Source organism: Choloepus didactylus, chromosome 4 (genome assembly GCF_015220235.1).
Source record: "Choloepus didactylus isolate mChoDid1 chromosome 4, mChoDid1.pri, whole genome shotgun sequence".
Classification (NCBI taxonomy): Eukaryota; Metazoa; Chordata; class Mammalia; order Pilosa; family Megalonychidae; genus Choloepus; species Choloepus didactylus.
Genome location: NC_051310.1, coordinates 191,809,518 through 191,825,955, shown reverse-complemented (window position 1 = coordinate 191,825,955; position 16,438 = coordinate 191,809,518).

Sequence of the window (16,438 nt, the reverse complement as noted above, 5' to 3'; positions counted from 1 at the left end):
CAGGTCAGTGTGTTGTTCTTGGCAACTTCCATGGCCCCCAAAATCTTCAGGACACAGAAAGTCCAACACCTCTGGAGGTCTACAGTTAGTAACAGAGGCCTGAAGTTCAACGCTGCCACTGCAGACAACTGGATACCATAATATTCAATAAAAATAAAAAGAATGAGTACACAAAGAAATTAAACAGCTAATAAGATGATGCTATTCAGAATCAGACTGGATGAGCGGATTATCACACCTGTCCACAATCACAGGTCCTTGCTCTCAAAATAAATATGAAGAATATTTACAACAGAATGAAGCTTTATGAATGCAAGTTTTTCTTTTATTGCAATTCTAATAAAACAGACCAAAAGTCATACTTCTAAAATAATTAAACTAGTTATCTTTTTCTGTAAAACTGATGTGACTTGGTACCACAGCTAAACTTTCTCTAATAGCAGTATCATCAGCATATAGCAGCAAAGAAATTTTAATTTCTAGCCCCCCATGGGCTCCCATACAAAGTAACTTCATAAAGCATGCACATATCTAGTCTGCTGAATTTTCAAATAAAAAAAAAAAGATCACTGAGCTTGTGGGTCTCATACCTTACAAAATATACATAAATGGTTGTCCTAGTTTGCTAATGCTGTGGAATGCGAAACACCAGAGATGGATTGGCTTTTATAAAAAGGGGGTTTATTTGGCTACACAGTTACAGTCTTAAGGCCATAAAGTGTCCAAGGTAACACATCAGTAATAGGGTACCCTCACCGGAGGATGGCCAATGGTATCCGGAAAACCTCTGTTAGCTGGGAAGGCATGTGGCTGGCATCTGTTCCAAAGTTCTGGTTTCAAAATGGCTTTCTCCCAGGACATTCCTCTCTAGCAAGCTTGCGCCTCTTCAAAACATCACTCACAGCTGCACTGAGTTCCTTCTCTGAGTCAGCACATTTATATGGCTCCACTGATCAAGGCCCACCCTCAATGGGTGGGGCCATGCCTCCATGGAAATATCCCATCAGTTATCATCTACAGTTGGGTGGGGCACATCTCCATGCAAACAACCTAATTCAAACATTCCAACTTAGTCTCCACTATTCTGTCTGCCCCACAAGATTGCATCAAAGAACATGGCTTTTTCTGGGGGACATAATACATTCAAACTAGCACATTCCACCCCCTGGGCCCCAAAATGACATGATCTTTCCATATACAAAATATATCCATGCCATCACAATATCACAAAAACTTAAATAATTTCAGTGACAATAGTTAAGTACAAGATCCCATCAAAATCTGTTACAGGCATGGTCTGTCTTAAAGCAAAATTCCCCTCTAGCTGTGGACCTGTGAAACTCAGAACAAGTTATCTGCTTCCAATATACAAAGGAGGGACAGTCATAGGAGAAACATTCCCGTTGCCATAAGGAGAAACTGAAAGGAAAACAGGGTTTACGGGACCAAAGCAGTTCCTAAAACCCTCAGGACAAACTTCATTAGATTTCAAAGTCTGAGAGTCATTTACAGAATGACGTTTTATCCTTGGAGCTTGAGAGAGTGGTTTTCCCACACTTTCCAAAGGCCTATGCAGCAGCTGTTTTCTCTCCAAATGCTTAGGTGAGTGCTCCAACATATCCACACATTGGGGAGACCACCTTCTCCTCGTCCCCACCCTCCTCAAACGTCAGGGTGCCACCCAGACTCTGTCTCTCTGGGACAAAGGCTCTTCCCTCTCCAAACAGTGGGGTGGTGGTCAGGCTCTCCGCAATCCCTGGGGAATGGGCTCCACCCTCTCTGGGGCCTGGGGTGGCAGCTCTCTTCCTGAGCATCGAGGTGGAAGGCACACACTCTGCCCCTAGGGCAAACGCACCCTTACCACGTGTGTGAGCCACTCCACTCTCCCAGCTGGAGACCTCTTGACTCCAGACCTCAACTTCCATGGCTCTGTTTTTGAAGAAATTTCTCCTACAATTCATTCCTTCTATGTTCCATGCTGGGGTGAGTGCTTGTTTCTCACAGGAGTTTCCACAAATCCTTTCTGGATAACTCCATCTCCAATCCTGGCTTGTACTGAAATGGCAGTTGAGTTCCATGTTTGGTTAAATCCTCACATGGGGCTGTAGCTACTGGGGTTTCACTTTCTGGAAGCCCAGAGTATTCCAGACTATCAGTTTCTGGTTTCTTTGTACCCAAGAGTTCATTTCGCAGCTTATCTCTGTCCTGTCACATTTTACTATAAGCTGCAAGGAGAAGCCAAGCTACAACCTCCACAAGTAGATCTTAGATCCCCTCATCTAAGTATTACAGCTCATCACTTTCAACTTCTGCCTTCCATCTGACACCAGGACTCAATTTTGCCAAAATATCCACCACTTTAATACAAGGATCACCTTTCTTCCAGTTTGCAATGACACATTCAACATTTCTGCTCAAGGCCTCATTGGAAGTATCTTTAGAGTCCGTATTTCTACTAAGAGTCTCTTCAAAGCAATATAGGCCTTTTCTATCAAGCTCCTCACAATTCTTCCTGAATCTTCCCTTTATCCATTTAAAAAGCCGTTCCAATGTGTTTGGTATTTGCAAACTCAGCAGCACCCCACTCCTGGTACCAAAATCTGTCCTAGTTTGCTAATGCTGCAGAATGCAAAACACCAGAGATGGATTGGCTTTTATAAAAAGGGGGTTTATTTGGCTACACAGTTACAGTCTTAAGGCCATAAAGTGTCCAAGGTAACACATCAGTAATTGGGTACCTTCACTGGAGGATGGCCAATGGCATCCAGAAAACCTCTGTTAGCTGGGAAGGCATGTGGCTGGTGTCTGCTCCAAAGTTCTGGTTTCAAAATGGCTTTCTCCCAGGACATTCCTCTCTAGCAAGCTTGCACCTCTTCAAAACGTCACTCACAGCTGCACTGAGTTCCATCTCTGAGTCAGCACGTTTATATGGCTCTACTGATCAAGGCCCACCCTCAATGGGTGGGGCCACACCTCCATGGAAATATCCCATCAGTTATCATCTACAGTTGGGTGGGGTGCATCTCCATGCAAACAACCTAATTCAAATGTTCCAACTTAGTCCCCACTATTCTGTCTGCCCCACAAGATTGCATCAAAGAATATGGCTTTTTCTGGGGGACATAATACATTCAAACTGGCACAATGGTGACAAGTTAACAAATAGTAGACCCTTGCTTACCAATAAAATCATATAAGTTGAATGGTGGGTGGTAGAGAGAGAAATGTTTAAAATGAAACAAAAATTTCAAATGATGCTAGCCTTCACAAAAAGGTCATGCTAAGATCAGATCCATATTGACTCAAAAACTGAAAATTAAGCCATAATCCAAATATCTCTGTCCATGAGTCCAAATGCATGCATGCCAGCTGAAGAAAATGCAGTATTCACCTGACAATAGCTTCTTCAGAGCAGAACAGTAATATCTCACTGGAGTAATCACAAGAGGGTGAATAAGACACCACCACACTTCTTTTTTGTCATTTAAAAAAAGAGAAGAAAAGAAAAACAATCACAAGACAAAGAAATTAAAAAGAAAAATCACAATAACTGTAGAAGGCTATCCCTGTGGCTATCCTGCTTTGGTGTCCATGAGCTGCATCTGCACGTTGGCAGAAATCCTACCTCCATAGCCTCCCTTGGACTGCATTTGGTTCTGAATGGAGCTAACTGAATTCATTCCACTGAACAGTTCTCCTGATCTTATGTGAGCTGTGTGTACAAAGTTTGTTGGCTCTCTGATCATACTTTGGTCAATCTGCCATTGCCTTTTCATTCCTTGTCAACATGGCAACACATTCAGCTATCTCTGGGCTGGGAACATTCTATGTTATGCATACAGATGACTCTGCAGATTCACTGTTGTAGAAATTGTTCCTTGAAGGTTTCTTTTCTGTTGGGTGGGAGGTTTCACTCAAAAATCCACACACTCATAACTGGTGCTATTGTCACCTTGTCTCCACCACCTGCTCCAACTGCAGCTGCTCTCAGCACCCACTCTGTGGCTCTTGCCACCCCCATGCCTGCAGTTGTGCTCCCTGATGTGCACACCACTTCCTGGCCCCTCCTTCCCTGCCTAGGCTTGTGCTCAGGTGGCATGAGAGCTAGCTTATGTTTTTGAGGCTGAGAAAAGTCCCAAATGTAGGCATCATCAAGACAACACTTTCTTCCCAAGACTGTGGCATTCAGGGGCTTGAAGCTGGCAACCTTACTCCTTAGCTTGCTACATGGCGAGGCACATCATGGTGTCTTTTAGTGTCTTCTCTTCCAGGTTTCACTGATTTCAGCTTATTGCCTATGGCTTTCACTCTCTCTCTTTTCTTAAATTTATTCTTTAAAAAGTATTCCCATATTAGAATGAAGCCCATCCTGATTGTGGTGGGAGACAAAACTGAAGTAACCACATTAAAACTTCCAATGTAAAATGGTTTAACAAGTGCAGGAATAGATTAGATTTAAGAACATGTTTATTCCGTTGTACATATAGCTTCAAACCACTAGAGTGATCAAAGAAGAAATAAAGTATATACATTGAAGATCAGCCAATGAAAAAGTACCTGGAACACAGAATAGTGACTTTTTTTCACCATCAAAGGGTCATCTTGACCTTGTGCCCAAATACAGTGTGAGCCTTTGGTTTCTGATGTCCAAGTTCAAAGACAGACTGCAGAACCCTCTGTATTTTCATAAAAGAATAAATTATGTTTCCACAGTAATTCATTAACTTGAAAAGAATCCAATACCAAGGTTGTCCAGAACAGACTAAGTTTATATGCAAAAGGATAAGCCTGCTGTTTTTATGACTATAGTCTGAATCCACAGCAAATCTCTAGGGTGCAATAACTACTTAGGACACATTTAATCCATTATTTATCCTTTCAGAAAATACTCATTGGATTCCCAGAAGTGCTCTGAGTGCTAGACATTAAGTAAAATAAAAACATAAAATTTGTGTTCATGAAGATTACATTCTAGTGGGGTGAAAAACTAGATGTAAGTAGTAAGTACAGAAATAAATTTCTTTTAGGTAGTTTTTCATGTTATGCAATAAAATATGTATATAAGGTATAAAAATATAATATCAAACAATATAGATAAGTTGTTCTAGACAATTCTTAGGATTAGATAGGTAAGTTTGGGAGACTCACCCACTGAAAGCAGATGACTGATATTCTCCACCATCACATCTCTGAACGGCATTTTCTGGAATACATCCAGCAGAGCCCACTCTTCCTGGGTGAAGTCTATAACTACATCTTTCAAGTTCATTAACTCCTAAAAGCATGAGAGACATTCATGTCCAGAAAGGACCATCTGCCAATGCCCAACATAGGCTGTTTGAGAAGACAGCACTGAGGAAATGGTGATTACTGCCAGAAAGCTCAAACTGCATTTGAGTTTTAAGTTAGATGACTCTCAGTGCTGAACAGTCCTCTGCCTTTCACACACATGGACATGTACACATACATGAACTGATTATTTAAGACTCCATTACAAAAGAATCTCAAAAGACATGGGGTATAATATAACCTGGGCATTTCCTAATAAACTGATCATTATGATATTATGATGTACAATTTGTACTTAAGCATTCATAACTATAACACCCCTTTCCACCAATTTAAAGTAAATTAACAGACTCATGACAGGACAATGAATATCCGTGATTGCCACTTTTATATCATAGCTATAGTAAGATTATTGCCCTAGGTGACTTCAGTTTCCTCTCTTCTATGATATTGTTTAACAAATTGTTTCAAAAGTTGCAAGATATAATAAGCTTATGTGTTAAGTACTTCCTATCTGAACATAATGTATAGGTATATTACTCATTAGAATGGCAGAGAATCTTGCAGCAAAATACAGCATTCTGCAGGACTAAAAAGATATCATGGTTAACTTGGATCACTACATGTTGCCTGGCTCAACTCTCCATAACTCTGGTGTTCATCATAATATACAAGTACAGAAAGTTGCCAAGCATAAACAGACCCCTGAGACTGCTGTACTGAAGGATGATCCTGGCTGGCCATCCAAGGATATCAGATCTTCCAACTTCAACTTTCCTTGGGACCTGCAAAACCCATGTTCATCATCTCTCTTGTATTTTCACCTACTTTGTATGTTCAAGAGCATAAGTCTCTTGATCCATTTTGGTCTCTCTAACTTTTAAATATTTTTACAAGCCATATATTTTACTCTACCGACTATACTACACCTCTTGAAGGCACACTAAAATTAAACACTTCTTTCATTACTAACATTTATAAAATTTGGATAAAGATTATTAATAACAAGGGAAAATGGGCAATAAGGACAAAAGGAGAGGAAGAAATTTAGTATCTTTCTTGAAATTTTTAAAATGTACCAATATAAAATATTGATATTTTAAGAAATTAGGGAAGATGGTAGTTAGGAGAGATGGGGCAAAAAAACACCTCTGTGAAAAATGCTAGAAAAAGACAGAAAGTGACCCAGAACACCATTTCCAGTGATGTACCAGCTGGACAAGATCTGCTAAATCCACAGGGACCATGCACTTGGTGAAACTGGGAGTGTGCATTCTGAAATGAGTAAGTGAGCCCACTAGATAACTGGCAGCCATGTGGCAGTCTGCAGAAAAGGGGGCTTGGTAGTTGGAGACAGACTAGTTTTAAAAATCCAAAAGTGGTTGTGGATATCGCAGCAAGAACCACAGAGTGAAGTGTGGTGGGAACTGCATCCCCACAACCTGTGAGCATGCCTCAATATCTGGCATGGATAATAGCCTTTCACATAACTGCTGCTAACTGTCTCAAAGCTAGGAAGGCAGAGGTTAGCAAAAAGGGGAAAATTACCAAGCCCCATACAGCCATCTTCCCAGTGGGCTGGAAATGCTCATGCCTGGCATTGGCACCACAGCCCAGAGCTGTGCCAAAGAACCTGGCAAGATGAGAAGTGTTTCCAGCAACACATGCACATGCCACAATATCTGGCATGGATGATACCCTTTTGCATACCTGTAGCTAACTGTCCTGGAGCTAGGAAGGTGAAGGTGTGTGAAAAGGGGGAAATTAACATGCTCCATACAGCCATCCTTTAAGCAGTCTGGGAAAACTTCTACACTGCCCTGTGACTCAAAGGGCATTGCTTGGAAGAGGGACACACTTTGAACTCCCAGGCACCAGTACCAAGGACTTGTGGGCCAGCAGCAAAGACAAACTGTGTTGAGACTGAACTGAAGGTTTAGACTCTGGCAACAGCTTTAAATCTCCAGGAACACCTGGAGGGTTTATTAAAGCTTCCCTCCTTCTCTAACCACTCAGACACATGCCCCACATTCAGGGCAGGAAGCATGAACTAAACATGCAAACATGGTGCACCAATTGGACCCCCACAAGATTCAGACACACACTCACCAAAAACACAAAGCTGGGGAGAACTGGCTTGAAAGGAATGGGTGGCTCATGGATGCCACATGCTGGAAAGAGAAAGCGTACACCACCAAGCTGTAGATCTGGCAAATTAGAGGTAAGTGTTTGAATGAGCCTACACATCATAAAAGAACCCTATCAAGTTAAGCAAATGCCAAGAGGCCAGAAACAACAGAAAATTATAAAGCATATGAAGAAACCAGATTATATGGATAACCTACACCCTAATACCCAAATCAAAAGATCAGAGGAGACACAGTACTTGGAGCAAATAATCAAAGAATGAAAGACAAACAAGAGCATGGCACAGGACATAAAGGATATGAAGACCCTAGAAGAGCATAAAGAAGAAACTGCAGAAGTAAATAAAAAAAATAGATGACCTTATGGAAAGTAGAAAAGAAATAACAAGGCTTAAAGCAGAAATAATTGACATAGAGAACAAAAAAACAATAAAATAAGTAACACCAAAAGTTGGTTCATTAAGATCAACAAGATTGACAAGCCCCTATCTAGACTGACAAAATAAAAAAGAGAGAAGACCCATATAAACAAAATAATGAATGAGAAAGGTGACATTACTGTGGATACTGACGAGATTTAAAAAACTCTAAGAAGATACTGGGAACAACTGTATGCCAACAAACAGGATAATGTAGAGGAAATGGACAATTTCCTGGAAACATATGAACAACCTAGAGTGACCAGAGAAGAAACAGAAGACTTCAACCAAACAATCACAAGCAAAGAGAGCCAATCTGTCATCAAAAAACTTTCCACAAATAAAGGCCCAGGGTCAGATGCCTTCACAGGGGAATTCTACCAAACATTCCAAAAAGAATTGACACCAATCATACTTAAATTCTTTCACAACCCTGAAGAAAATGAAACACTACCTAACACATTTTGTGAAGTGAACATCAATCTAATACCAAAACTGGGCAAAGAGGCTACAAAAAAGAGAAACTACAGGCCAGTATCCCTAATAAATATAGATGCAAAAATTCTCAACAAAATTCTTGCAAGTTGAAGCCAAAGAATTTTTGTAAGACTAATATCTTACAAAAACACACCATGACCAAGTAGGTTTAACTCCAGGCATGCAAGCATGGTTCAACATAAGAAAATCAAAGTATTGCAACACATTAACAAATCAAAAGAGAAAAATTGTATGATATCTCAATAAATTCTGAAAGAGCATTTGACAAAATCCAACATCGCTTTTTGATAAAAACACTTCAAAAGGTAGGAACTGTAGAAAACTTTCTCAATATGGGAAAGAGCATATATGAAAAGTCCACAGCCAGAATAGTACTCAACAGCAAGAGATAGAAAGCCTTCCCTCTAAGATCAGGAATGAGACAAGGATGCCCACCATCACCACTGTTATTCAACATTGTGCTAAAAGTCCTATCCAGAGCAATCTGGCAAGACAAGAAAAAAAAGGAATGCAAATTGGAAAGGAAGAAGTAAAACTGTCACTATTTGCAGATGATATGATCTTATATCTGGAAAACCCTGAGAAATGGATGAAACAGTTACTAGAGCTAATAAAGAAATTTAGCAAAGTAGCAGGATACAAGATTAATGCACATAAATCAGTAATGTTTCTATACACTAGAAATGAATGAAGTGAAGAGACATTCAAGAAAAAGATACCATTTTCAAAAGCAATTAAAACAACCAAGTACCTGGGAATAAACTTAACCAAATATGTAAAAGACCTATACAAAGCAAATTAAATAACACTACTAAAAGAAATAGAAAGGGACCTTAAAAGATGGAAAAATATTCCACATTCATGGATAGGAAGGGTAAAGATGGAAAAACATTCCATGTTCATGGATAGGAAGGCTAAATGTCATTGTGATGTCGATTCTACCCAAACTCAATCAAATCCCAAAGAAAATTCCAACCCAATTTACAGACTTGGAAAAGCTAGTTATCAAATTTATTTACAAAGGGAAGGTGCCTCAAATTGCTAAAAACACCCTAAAAAAATAAAACAAAGTGGGAGGTCTTACACTTCCTGACTTTTAAGCTTATTATAAAGCCACTGTGGTCAAAACAGCATGGTACTGACACAAAGATAGATATATTGATCAATGGAATTGAATTGAGAAATTTGGAGATAGACATACAGATCTATGATCAACTGATCTTTGATAAGGCCCCCAAAGCCACTGAATTGAGACATAATTGTCTTTTCAACAAATGGGGCTGGAAGAGCTGGATATCCATATTCAAAAGAATGAAAGAGGACCCTTACCTCACACCCTACACAACAATTAACTCAAAATGCATCAAAGACCTCAATATAAAAAGCAGTACTCTAAAACTCCTAGAAGATATTGTAGGGAAACAACTTCAAGACCTTGTATTAGGCAGTCAATTCCTAGACCTTACATCCAAAGCACAAGCAACAAAAGGAAAAATAGATAAGTGGAAACTCCTCAAACTTAGAAGTTTCTGTGCCTCAAAGGAATTTGTCAAAAAGGTGAGGAGGCAGCCAACTCAATGAGAAAAATTTTTGGAAACCATGTATTTGACAAAAGACTAATATCTTACATATACAAAAAAATTCTACCGCTCAATGACAACTGTACAGACAGCCCAATTATAAATTGGGCAAAAGATATGAAAAGAGTTTTTTGAAGAGGAAAAACCAATGGTCAGAAAACACATGAAAAAGTATTCAGCTTCATCAGCTATTAGGGAGATGCAAATTAAGATCACAATCTCACACCAATTACAATGGCTGCTATTAAGCAAACAGGAAACCACAAATGCTGGAGAGGATGTGGAGAAATTGAAACTTATTCATTGTTGGTGGGACTATATAATGGTTCAGCCACTCTGGAAGACAGTCTGGCAGTTCCTTAGAAAACCAGATATAGATTTACCTTTTGATGCAGCAATTGAACTTCTTGGTATACATCCTGAAGATCTGAAAGCAGTGACATGAACAGATTATCTACAGGCCAATGTTCACAGCAGCATTATTCACAATTGCCAAGAGATGGAAACAACCCAGATGTCCTTCAACAGATGAATGGATAAATAAAATGTGGTATATATACATGATGGAATACTACATGGCAGTAAGAAGGAATGATGTCATGAAACATATGAAAACATGGATGAACCCTGAAGACATAATGCTGAGCAAAAGACAGGCACAAAAAGAGAAATTCTATATGCTATCACTAATGTGAATATTGAAAAATGTAAAATAGTTTATAATGTAGAAGGTAGGGGACTTAGTGATACAGATCAATTAGTGAAGGGGGAATGATAATGTAATAAGAACAGATAAGCTATCATGAGTGAATTTACTCTTCTGGGAATGCCCAGGAATGACTATGGTTTGCTAATTTCTGGTGAGTATGGTAGGAACAAGTTCACAGAAATGTTGCTATATTAGGTTATTTTCTTGGGGTAGAGTAGGAATGTGTTGGAAGTAAAGTAGTTATTTTAGGTTAGCTGTCTGTTTCTTATTCCCTTGTTTTGTTTGAAATGTTTTTTATTGTATTTTTTTAATTTTGATATAATCATTACTTTAATAAATAAACAAACAATGAAAAATATGCAGAGCCCCTCTGAGGAGCTGGGGGAGAATGCAGGGGTGTTGTGCAAATATAGTCCCCAAAATCCCTTACATCAAAAAATATCAGAAGTGCATGGGTGACAATGCCTCACAATCCCCATAGGTACAGTAAGCTCATATAATGTAGATAAAAGGATTTGGAAGAAAACCCATTTTGTCAATCTGATATTTTAGTAAAGTGGCAGCTGAAATCTTAGCTTATATTAATCCTTTTCAGCCATAGCATCCTTTCATTTCATTAATTATTTATGTGGAAGTTCTTCTGTATTCTGAATTCTCCTCTAAAACATTGTTTATAATTACATAATAATTTCATGGACAAATGATTTTGTCAGAAGTCACATTAATTTACCCATTTGTACCTCAGCCCACATAAACAAAGTATTAAATGTGCTTGGAGACCGAGTTTTTTTAATCCTCAAATTATCCTTACTTATGAAGGCTAATTTACCTATTTAAAAAATGAAATGAACAGAGGAACAGAAATCTTTAGTAACCTTAGAAAATTACATGGGTAGTAAAGAAAGCCCGAATTTGGATGTTTTCTCCCTGCCTCCCCAGTTAAAATTCATTAAGACTTACACTTAAGTTTTGCCTGGAACATCACCTCTCATTTCAATAATCAGAGTTGGCACCTTATTGTGAAAATCTCCTTTTCATATGGTTTGTTCAAACAATTATGCCCCTTGTCCAGGTTCTCCTACCACATGAGAACCTTCATAGAATTGAATCCTCTACTCAAATGTCAACCTCTTGCTCATCTGATGTTTAATGTACAGCATAATCCACTTACTCATGTCACCAAATACCTACTAAGAACAATATTTCTCTTGCCTTGCCTGCTCCATGACTCCACAGGGAACATGACTAACATGTTGAGACAGGTGTAAACACATATTTTCTTTCCTCAGGTCACTCATAAAATTTTTTATTATACATTTGTTTGTGCTCCCTACTAGTCTAACTGCATAAAATTATTCCTTCAATGATTTTAGACAAGTTTTTCTGTGAAAAGTACGAATGAATTAGTTTGGTAGAGCTAACAGAGGTTTTCCAGATGCCATTGGCCATCCTCCAGTGAAGGTACCAGATTGTTGATGACACCTTGGACACTTTACAGCCTTAAGACTGTAACTTTGTAACCAAATAAACCTTCATAAAAGCCAATCCATTTCTGGTGTTTTGCATTCCAGACACATTAGCAAACTGGAAAGTATTTTCATACCCGAGAAGTGGGGTGCTGGTTCTGCTGCATTTACAAATACCAAACATGTTGGAATGGCTTTTTAAATGGATAATGGGAAGATTCATGAAGAATTGTGAGGAGCTTGATAGAAAAGGCCTAAACTGCTTTGAAGAGACTGTGGAAATACAGACTCTAAAGATACTTCTGATGAGGTCTTGAGCACAAATTATGAATGTGTTGTTGCCAACTGGAAGGAAGGTGATCCTTGTTTTAAAGTGGCACAGAATTTGGCAAAATTGAATCCTGGTATTGGATGGAAGGAAGAATTTGAAAGTGATGAGCTGGGGTATTTGGGTAATGAGATTTTGAAACTACAAGTCGTATATATAGCATGGCTTCTCCTTGCAGATTTTAGTAAAATGTGAGCAGAGAGAGATAAACTTAGAACTGAACTCTTGGGTTCAAAGAAACCAAAAACTGGTGGTTTGGAAAATTCTGAGCTTCCAGTGGGTGAGCCTCAGAAGCTATAGCCCAATGTGAAGATTTAACCAAACATGGAACCCAGCCACCATTTCAATACAAGCCAGGATTGGAAATGGAGTTATCCAGAAAGGATTTGTGGAAACTCCTAATGTCTGACAGCTTTGATCCCTGTGTGCTTCATGCTAACCAACAGAATTTTTGTGAGATCTTTATAGATGGAGCTGCTGCCAATCTGGACTGGAGGAGACAGGTGAGGAACAAATTGAAGGAAAAATTTCTTCAAAGACAGCCATGGAGGTTGAGGTCTGGAGTCAAGAGGTCTCAGGCTGGGAGAGTGGGGTGGCCTACATGAATGGAAAGGGTGAATTTGCCCTGGAGATCAAGGGTGGGCCTTCCACCTCAATGCTTTGGAAGAGTTTTGTTACCCTGGGCCCCAAAGAGGGTGGAGCACATTCCCAGGAAACTGGGGAGATCCTGGCTATTACCCCACTATTCTGAAGGGTTTGAACATGTGCCCCAGAGATGGAAGAGAATCTGGGTGTTGCCCCAATGTCTGAGGAGGGTGGGGCCAAGAAGGTAGTCTCCCCAGTGTGTGATGTTGGAGCACTCACCCCAATGTTTGGAGAGGAAAGGCCTGCTGCAAAGTCCTTAGGAATGGTTAGACTCCCACTGTCTCATGCCCCATGGATGCAAACTCATTCTGGGAATGATATTCAGACTTTGAAATCTAATAGTTTGCCCTGTGGGTTTTAGTAATGGTTTTGCTCCCTTAAACCCTGTTTTCCTTTCAATTTCTCCTTATGGCAATGGGAATGTTTACCCTATGACTGCTCCTCCTTTGAATATTGGAAGCAGATAAGCTGTTCTAAGTTTCACATGTACAGGGCCAGAGGGGGAATTTTGCTTTTCTACAGACCATGCTTGTAATTGATTCTGATGGGATCTTGTAATTAACTATTGCTACTGAAATGATGTAAGCTTTTGTGATACTGAGATGGGATAATGTATTTTGTACAGGGAAAGCTCATGTCATTTTGGGGTCTAGGAGGTGGAATGTGGTTGTTTGGATGTATTATGTCCCCCAATACACCATTATCTTTGATGCAGTCTGATGTGGGCAGGAAACATATTGTTATTGATAGGGTTGGAGAGTTTTGATTGGATGTTTCCATGGAGATGTGATCACTCAACTGTGGGTGAGATATTTCATTGGATAATTTCCATGTATCTGTGGCCCCACCCATTCAGCATGGGCCTTGGTTAACTCATTGGAGCACAAAATAAGCTCAGACAGGAGCGTGCTTGCTGCAGCCAAGAGGGACACTGAAGAATGCACAGAAGCTGAGAGTAGCTGCAGATGAGAGACAGTTTGAAGATGGCCATTGAAAGAAGACTCTTGCTCCAAAGAAGCTAAGAGAGGACAACAACCCCAAGAGCACTAAGAGTGATATTTTTGAGGAACTGAAGCCTAGAGAAGAATGTCCTGGGAGAAAGGCATTTTGACACCAGAACTTTGGAGTAGACATGTGATTTCTCAGCTAACAGAGGTTTTCCAGATGCCAGTGGCCATTCTCTAGTGAAGGTATCTGATTGTTGATGATTCACCTTGGACACTTTATGGCCTTGAGACATTAACTTTGTAACCAAATCAAACCCCTTTATAAAAGGTGATCCATCTCTGGGGCTTTGCATTCTGGCAGAATTAGCAAACTGGAACAATGATGTTCATAGCAGCATTGTTCACAGTCACCAAGAGATGGAAACAATCCAAATGTCCTTTAACATATGAGTGGATTAAAAACTGTGGTATATACATATGATGGAATACTATGCAGCAGTAAGAAAGAATGAGGTCATGAAACAGGACAACATGGATGAACCTTGAAGACTTAATGCTGAGAGAAATAAGACACAAAAAGAGAGATTGTATGTTACCACTATTGTGGACTGTGTGAAAAATGTAAAATATGTGTATCATAGAATATAGGATACCTAGAGATAAACAGCAACTAGTGAAGGGGGAGTGATAATGCAACAAGAACAGGTAAGATATTGAGGGAAATCTTAATGCTATGGGAATGCTCAGGAATGACTATAGTTTGTTAATTTTCTTAGGGTTCAGAAGAAACATTCTGGAAGGAAAGTAGTTATTTTAGTTTTTTGTTTCTCTTATTCTTTTTTGTTTTGTTTGAATTTTTAAAATTTTTTGATAAAGGAAGTTTAAGAGAAAGAATGAAGGCTCAATCAATAATCAAGGGTTGCAGTTCAACAGTTTCAGGTATTTCCTTTCAATTATTCCAATACACTAATAAATACAATGGGATATCTATATAACACATAAAAATAACCTCCAGAATGACCTCTTGACTGCATTTGAAATCTCTCAGCCACTGAAGCTTTATTTGGTTCATTTTCTTCCCCCTTTTGTTACAGAAAGCTTTCTCAATCCCATGATCAGGCTCCTTTTTAAGAGGAAGCCATTATGGAGCTCCTCTTACCTCTGATTCAGTGAGTGGCACCTAATTTTTATTGGCCAGGAGAAGCAGAAAAAAAAAACCAACATGTTTCCTCTGAGACCCCTCCATGACCACAATGTTTATTCTGCCTGAGGGAGGAGTCACAGGAGTTTCACTGCTACCTAAGATGGATATCAGCTACAGTGAATGACATACAGTAACTGTGAATAGTCAGGACCCAGAACATCTCTTGGCCATGAAAGAGCTTCTTGCCACAGTTTTTAGCATCAACCCTTTTTAGCATTAATTCATGTATTCAAATATGTTTGGTGAGATTATGACAGATGGAATCCCAGGTAGGCTATCCAGAGATCAGGTGGCCCAATCTCATTAGCTTTAATGAGTTTCAAATAACAGAGCAGATTTCCTTTCTATGGTTTCTAGGACATAATATGATGGATTACTCAATCAGGGGACCTCATGGAAAGTAGGGTCTTCTAGCTCTCTAAAGTTGCCATTATGTAAAATACCAGAAAGGGATTGGCTTTCATAACAGGGATTTATTTGTTTGCATATTTACAATTCTATGGCCATAAAGCATCCAACAATGTGCCTTCCTGCTGACAGAGGTTGTTCTGGACACCACTGGCCTTTCTTCAGTTGGCATCTGCTGGTCCCTTTCTCCTCCCAGGTTACACTTCAAATGGCTTTCCTCAAAATGTCTCTGGGCTTCTGTCTTTGTTACCCTCTCTCAGCTCCCTGCTTGGTTCTCCTGGGGCATTTGTCTCTAAGCATTTGAGAGTCTTCTCTTAGCTTCTCCAGGGCAAACTGGGTTTCATCTCTTAGCTTAGCATCTCCCAACATCCTTCTGTCTACATCTCCCAGCATCTCCAAGTATCTCTGTCAACTAGTTTCCATCTCTCCTCCTGAGTCTTTTAAAGGACCCCAGTGATCTAATTAAGACCCACCTTCAATGGACAAGCCCACAACTTCATGGAAATAGTCTAATCAAAAAGTCTCACCCACATTTGTGTGGGTCACATCTCCATGGAAATAACCTAATCAAATAGTCCCACCCTATTCAAAAGACTAGTGTTATTAATACATATTAACAAATCAAAGGTGAAAATACACATGCTTATATTGACACAGAAAAAGCAGTTGACAAAATCCAGCATCCTTAAAAACAACACATCCAAACATAGGAATAGAAAGAAACATCTTCAAAATGATAAAAGGAGTATATGATAAGCCTATGGCTACCATCATATCCTGGTGAAAGACTGAAAGCTT